This window comes from Cyphomyrmex costatus, unplaced genomic scaffold (assembly GCF_001594065.2).
Source record: "Cyphomyrmex costatus isolate MS0001 unplaced genomic scaffold, Ccosl1.0 scaffold378, whole genome shotgun sequence".
Taxonomy (NCBI): domain Eukaryota; kingdom Metazoa; phylum Arthropoda; class Insecta; order Hymenoptera; family Formicidae; genus Cyphomyrmex; species Cyphomyrmex costatus.
This window is the reverse complement of record NW_017277972.1, coordinates 88,604-96,048: the sequence shown is the minus strand read 5'-3', so window position 1 is coordinate 96,048 and position 7,445 is coordinate 88,604. Positions and strand designations below refer to the sequence as shown.

Sequence of the window (7,445 nt, the reverse complement as noted above, 5' to 3'; positions counted from 1 at the left end):
AGGGCTACGAGCCAACATTCGTTGAAATATAAAGGTCTTAGTAAATATAAAATGTCATTAGTTAAAAATAAATATAAAGTTTAATAAAATTTAAAAACAGACGTTTCGACCTTAATTAGGTCATTATCAATGTTAAGTCGCAATATCGTTAACGATGTACAAACAAAGAAATTATAAAAATTCACGAATACATAAGTAAAAATATTAATAAAAAACGAAAAATAAGAATATACATTCTGTGATGTGGGTATTATTAATCTCACTCGCTATTGAAGAACATATCGTATCGGAGTAAAATGGCAAGAGTCCATCGACAACGCAAGACATCAAATATTGTAAATTGTGAAACTCCACATTTCTAAATCAAATAGTAACATAATAAAAACAATGTCAGTAATAGATAAAAATAATAAAAAAAGAATATAACAAAAAGAATATAATATAAGAGTCAATTGATCAGTAAAAGAGTCAAATCACAAGGCAATAAATTGAAATGGATATAATGTAAGACTACAAAATAACGTAAGTAACTCATATCCATTTTGTTAATTTAGTAACAATTAAATTAAAAGATAATTAATTACCAAATTAAATTTAATATACTTCCCAGGTCAAGAACACATTGAGCTTATACTAGATGTTAGAAATATATATAAATTCATTATAATACCGGTATATTAATTTAATTTAATAATTAATTACCTTGTAAAATTGTATCAAAATATAATTATGATTAAAATAAGTTAGAAAAATGCGAAAAGAGACTATTTTAAGATGTTGACAATAAACAATTTAAAATAAGAATAACCGAACATCTCAAGTACAAAGGAACTACAAATGGAAATAAGGGGAAAATTAGGAAGGGGTAAAAGTGTAATAAAGTGGGAATAAAAGTGAAAAAGATAAGGAAATTTACGAAGGAGAGAGAGAGTTAATTATCTGAGAATAAGATTCTGGTAAAGACTCTGTATCATTTTGTTTATTAAGACCCTGTTTTTGCCTTTTGATGTGAATCATTTCAGACACCAATCTCTTATTGTAAGAAGATTCAATGTCTAAAATTTGGACATCATTCCAGTTAAAATTGTGGTCAAAGTTAATACGATGGTCAGTAATAACAGAAGGAGAACCTGTCCTTTTTCTAATGTCAGATCAGACATATGTTCTTTTAGTCTGGTACTCAATTTTCTTTTTGTTTGACCAACATAGCTGGCTTCACAATCATCACAGGTAATCTTATAAATCACATTGTTATTAGAAAGATGTTCTAATTTATCTTTACCTCTTTTAATAAAACTTTTTAAGGTGTTAGGAATTGAAAAGGCTAATTTACACTGAAACATGCTGGAAATGGGAAGAAAACTTTCAGATATGGATTTAACGTAAGGAATTGTGAAATATTTTTCTTTCACATGAAAATTCTGAATTTATTTAAAAAAATTTGTTTTAAATGAAGGTAATAAAGAAAATCGATGCGTTAATATCAGATGGTTAGTGAAAACAATCTTGGGGATTGTTTTGATGTGGAAGGGCGGATGCGCGCGAGTTTCATATCCCCCCCTCATCCGGCTCACCGATAAACCAAGCAGTCATCTTTTAAATACATATTAAATAAAATTATTGTTTTAAATACTCCCGACTGCTGACCGATATGACGTATATTTAAAACCATCGCAGTACTATCACGAGTTAAATTGTAATATATTACCACCAAAAGTAACAGATTATTAATTATTAAAGTTGCCAATACAAAGTGAACATACGTAAAGTGTATTCGACTGTCGTGGGACATTTCGACTGCCCGCGGAGCGGTGAGGGGGACAATGCAACATTTGATTGATTTTTGAATCGCCTCCGTCTAGCTTTTGCTGTCCCTCTCACAACACCGCACCGCGAATAATATATTACCACGAAAAGTAATTGTTTTACATTTATTTAATAATTATGATTTATAATTACTGCGAAAAGTTACTGTTTTACATTTATTTAATAATTTTGTTTTATAATATGCAATCGCGTTAAAGAAAAAAAAATATATATGTTTTTATAAAACTGACGTGTCAATATTAGACGGTTAGTGAAAGCAGTCTTGGAGATTGTTTTGATGCGAAAGGGCGAATGCGAGTCGCACGTCCCCCCTCTCCTGGCTCACCGATGAACCGTGCAGTCATCATTTAAATACATATATTAAATAAAACTATTATTTTAAATACTAAACCGATATGCCGTATATTTAAAACTATCGCAGTACTATCACGAATTAAATTGTTAATATATTACCACGAAAAGTAACTGATTATTAATTAAAGTTGCCAGTACAAAGTGAACATACGTAAAGTGTACGTAACTTTTGGCCGATTTGGCCTCCGCTTTCCGCTGTACCCCTCACTTCGTATTAAATACATATATACATATATACATATTTGAAATATATATTTTAAATAATAAAATTATTTTAAATACTCCCGACTGTTGACTGGTATAAGAAACATAAAATAAGCTTTGAAAACTTATTTAAAATAAAAATTATCATTTTTATTAAAACATCTGTTTTAAATAACTTAATTTTTTAAAAATGAAAGTGGTAAAGAACGTTTAATTCTTTACAGATATACTATTAGAATATATACGTCTATAATATATCAAAAATTTAAACATTTAAAACTTTAAACGATTATCTAATAATAATATATTAACCACGAAAAGTAACTGATATATTATTAATCCTAACATATCATTAAAATGAAAAGGTCAAGCCATGTTCAAAAATAGATCCTCGCAAATTAAAAAACCCAACAATTTAAACCTTTGAAAGCTAACAGCAAAAATTTGAACGTTTCTAAATTAAAACGATTACCTAACCAAACAAAATAAAAGACCCAATAAACTTCAACTTTTGAAAATTAACCCCAAACATTTGAACCTTTCTAAATTAAAATGATTATCTAATAATGTAACCTAATAATTTAAACCTTTAATATTATCTAATATAATATATTACCACGAAAAGTAACTGATATATTACTAAATGTGCAGTTCAAAGTGGACATACCTACATGTAAGTAAAACAGATTACAATCTGCATGTTACAGTTTTCTAGAAAATAACTGCAATTAACATACGTAAAGTATATTTTCTATGTTCAAAATAGGCCTGTTCTTTTTACTGAACTGGTGCACAGAGTGCAATAAGTTGAAGTGAAATAGATATACGTTTATTTCACTTCAACTTATTGCGCTGTCTGCACCAGTTCAGACAGTGCAGGCAAAAAGAACAAGCCATATGTACCACGAAAAGTAACTAATAGATCATTCAAGGTGCAAATTCAAAATGAACATACATACATACATATAAGTAAAACAGATTACAATTTGCATATTACAGTTATCTAAAAAATTTCTGCAATATGTTATTCTTAGTGCACAAAATATAAAAGTCGGTTATTGAGATTTGATTTGAAATTTTTAATTTATACTAGCCCGTGCAATGAAAAATAATTGCTTGTAATTCCAGAGTACCAATCTGTTAATGACTCGGAAAAAGAACATGGCGGCCTGCTCTCAAAAGACTGATGAGTTTCTGGTTGTTCACTTAGAAGTAATGTCGAAGCTTGTACGGAGTAATTTTTTCGACACTTGAAGTACGAAAAGTATTACTTATAAATAATGAATAATAAGATTAGATTAGAATAAAATAAGGACCCACCGTATTTTCAAAAGCTCCATAACGATAACGATGTGAACACACAAAATTATGTTGTAATGCCTTTTACTTATGTCATTCTCAACAATACCAATCGAGGCTTGCCGTCATTAATGCGAATATTTAAATCAATCTTCCAAACACTATTACATTTTGTACTTGCACCGTAAGAAATGATATCACTTTTTTTCAGAGTTAATTGATAAAGGAGGAGGGTCAATAAGGCTGATTTTTGGGCTGAAATGTCGCACTTTTTCCATTGCATTTTTGAATAGTAGATATCAAGAGCTTCCCAAAACACCCTATTTAAACCCTTTTTCGTTGGGTTACGAAAATATTAATTATGTAAACGATAGTTACGATCGATCAAAGTTAGAGTAATATTGCTAAATGGGAATTATAAATTTACTCTATCAAATCTTTAAGAAATAAAAAATTTCTTAAGATGCTCGATATTATGAGTTTACGAGGGTTGCTGATCACGAATCAAACATCAGTTTACAAAGATTCAATATGGCGGATGCAAAATGGCGGACGACTTTTTTCAAAATCAATCCAATTTGCATGAAACTTGTTAATTGGGGGTTCATAGGCAAGACGGTGGCTTGTTAACACTAGAGTTCTAGATATCAGAGAACCGCAACCGATGTTACGCGTCTTGATTGGCGTGACTGTGAGCTAATCATGACATTCATTCATTGGTACTTAAAATGGCTGACTAATAGACGATTGGTGGATTTCATAGTTCGTTTTAGTACTTTTCTTGGTAGTTTTGAGATACTGACTTAAGCCGGTTGCGCTTTTCTGATATCTAGGACTCTAGCTAACACGAACTACTACAAGGCCTCGGTTGCTCGGTTCGAGTCCTGGCATCGCATTCGAGCGTCCGACATTTTTCTCGGTCCAGCTCTTACAGAGACGTTTCTTAATTTTTCATTAAAATTATCACTTTTCGACCGCTTGTGGGTGTTTTCCAACAACGTACACAGATGACACAGTGTAACACTGTGTCTTACACAAAGTGTTCCAACTGTGACACAGTGTTACACTGCTCGACACTGTAAAAAGCTAAGTACGAACGTGTAGAGTATGCCAGTGTTACCAATTAGAGCTCTATCGTTCCAACAAGTCTTTACACAGTGGAGCACAGTGTAACGTTTCTGTGTCCTAGCTGGAAAACAGCCTGTATCTCTAAAACGGCTTGACAGATTTAAAATTTTTTTGGCTCTAATTACTCGTGGGGATGCCGTCTTTCAAGACATATAACGTTCGATTCAAAATTTTTTATATTTCAGTAGTTATGCACCTTCGAAAAATGGACTTTGGTGACTCGAGATAAGAGAGTTATAGTGTCTTTCAGTTTTTGAACATGGCCGGAGACACTACCGCGTCTCCTGATTTGTCCAATTCTTCAAAATAAGCCTCTGGGTATCGATTATGAAATTTTTTTCTCTAGGATGAAAAGTGAAAAATTTCTTCAGTAACTTCAATGATAAAAATTTTCACTTTTCACTTTTCATCCTAGGGAAAAAGTTTCATGATCGATACCTTGTTTAGACAATGAGCTGCTCTCTGGTGGTGATTCTCTTTCCTCCGAACCATTTCTTTAGGTTTGGAAACAGGAAATAGTCGCAGGGGGCTAAATTTGGCGAATGCTAGATGGGAAAACAATTCGTAACGGAATACATTGAATTTGGATATCGGTGCCGGGCACGTGTGAACCCGTGCATCGTCTTGATGAAGAAGTACTTTCTTCGTCGCCAAGTGGGGATGTTTTTTCTTTAAAATGTTGAAACGGTCCAATAAGGCTGCGTAGTATCGCCACTGATCGTTTGCTTTAACAAAAGGTAATCGATCACCTTTCCGGCCGACTTCACAGTCTTCGCCTTCTTCGGAGCTGGTTCATCCGATGAAGTCCATTGTTTTGACTGTTCCATCGTCTCGGATGTGAAGTAATGGATCCATGTTTCGTCCACAGTAATGAATCGACGCAGAAATTCATCTGGATTGCGGTGAAACATCTCCAAACATTGTTTTGAAATCGTCACGGTCGCGCTTATGGTCCACAGTGAGTAAACGCGACACCCATCATGCTGATAGCTTTTTCATACTCAATTGTTTGTACAAAATTGAAATCACTGTGTCATGTGATATGTCTGTGGTCTCAACAAGCTCGCGCACTTTCACTCGTCAATCAGTCAAAACAATATTGTCCTTTATGCGTGAAATCGCTGCTTCGATCTCGGCTGAGATCTCGAATGACGGAATGGATTGGTGGACTGGACGGTTGAGAACACTGAGCACTCCTTTTTAACTTGTTGTATGCAAGTTTTATTCACAAAGTAAACGTTGTTCGCGTGGCACGGCGAGAGAGACGATTAACTGCGGTTAATACGCCGATACTTATCCACGACGGTAGCCGTGATAAAACGTACAAAGTAACGAGTCGCGGTAGCGAACCCGTAAAAAGAAAGCTGCTGCTTTCAACGAGTAATTTGAGAGCACAACTTAATTGACACGGCAAGTACTGATTTGTGTCAGAGGGTAGAATCGCGCTGCGCGATTAGCGCGACGAATCGGCAGGACGACAGCGACATCGGTATCCAAATATGCGGCTAAATTGTAGTAATGATATTCGCAAGACGGCGCGGTGAGTACGACGAAAGATTCACGGACGGAATCGATGAATGGCGCAATCGATCCTTTATTCGGCTTTGTGGCGCGAAACTTATCCTATTCCGGAACAAATATCATGGATTTTATCGATGATTTCTGGTGTAGCAGGCTCAATTGGACGGCCCGAAAGAGGTGCATCACATGTGGATATTCGACCACGTTTAAATTCATTTCCTTAATTGTATATAGTCGCAAACGCTGGTGCAGATGTGCTACGAACATTATCCAACTCGGCTTTGATTTCTGTCGGCGTTAAACCTTTCATATGTAGATGTTTGATCACTGCACGAAACTCGTTTTTTTCCATTTTGCAAAAAAATACAAAGGTTGTTCGCTTTAATCGTCTACAGAAATGAAACATCTCGATGAATTCCGTTCAAATGTCCCTCTGACAGATTTTCTAAGAACTTGCCTTCGTACATATACAGGGTGTCATAAACCGATTAAATCATCTATCATGAGCAAGTAGAGTAGACCGAACTGAGTCGAAAAGCAATAGTAGACCGGATGAACGCGTTTATTCGGCTATTTTTAAGATTTAATATCTCGTTAAATATTGCGTAAAATGCAAAATGGTAAAACTTTTCGATTCAGTTCTGTTTACTCTACCTATTCTTGACAGGTGATTTAATCGGTTAATGACACCCTGTATATGTACCTGTATTGTAAATCAATCAGAGAGACATATTGGGTGCCTTCCAATAAGCGACATAGATGACACGGTGTGACACAATAATGTATCAGTACGTCCTTGTTGTTCGCTAATATTAAACAAGGATGAAATATGATCACTGTATTGTATCCCTTATTGGAAGGCATATATCAGCATCTTAAGACATTACTACTTAAGACGCGGTTTTAAAATAAAAACGAACTATGAATATTATGATCATTTGATCATCTTAAGACGATCCCAAATATAAGATTAAACTTTGAGATCGCCCAATATATTATAAATGTGTTTAATGTTTTATTTTTTAAACACGCACATGCGCGCGCGCGCGCGCACGCACGCACGCACGCACGCACGCACGCACGCACACGCACACACACGCACACACACGCAC

At 34.5% G+C, this 7,445-nt stretch overlaps 1 protein-coding gene across 1 annotated transcript in view; it reads right to left on the bottom strand.

Moving 5' to 3' along the window:
- Positions 1 to 7,445, bottom strand: part of DNAlig4 (DNA ligase 4) — a 23,129-nt gene that overhangs the window by 8,825 nt on the left and 6,859 nt on the right. The window lies entirely within an intron of this gene.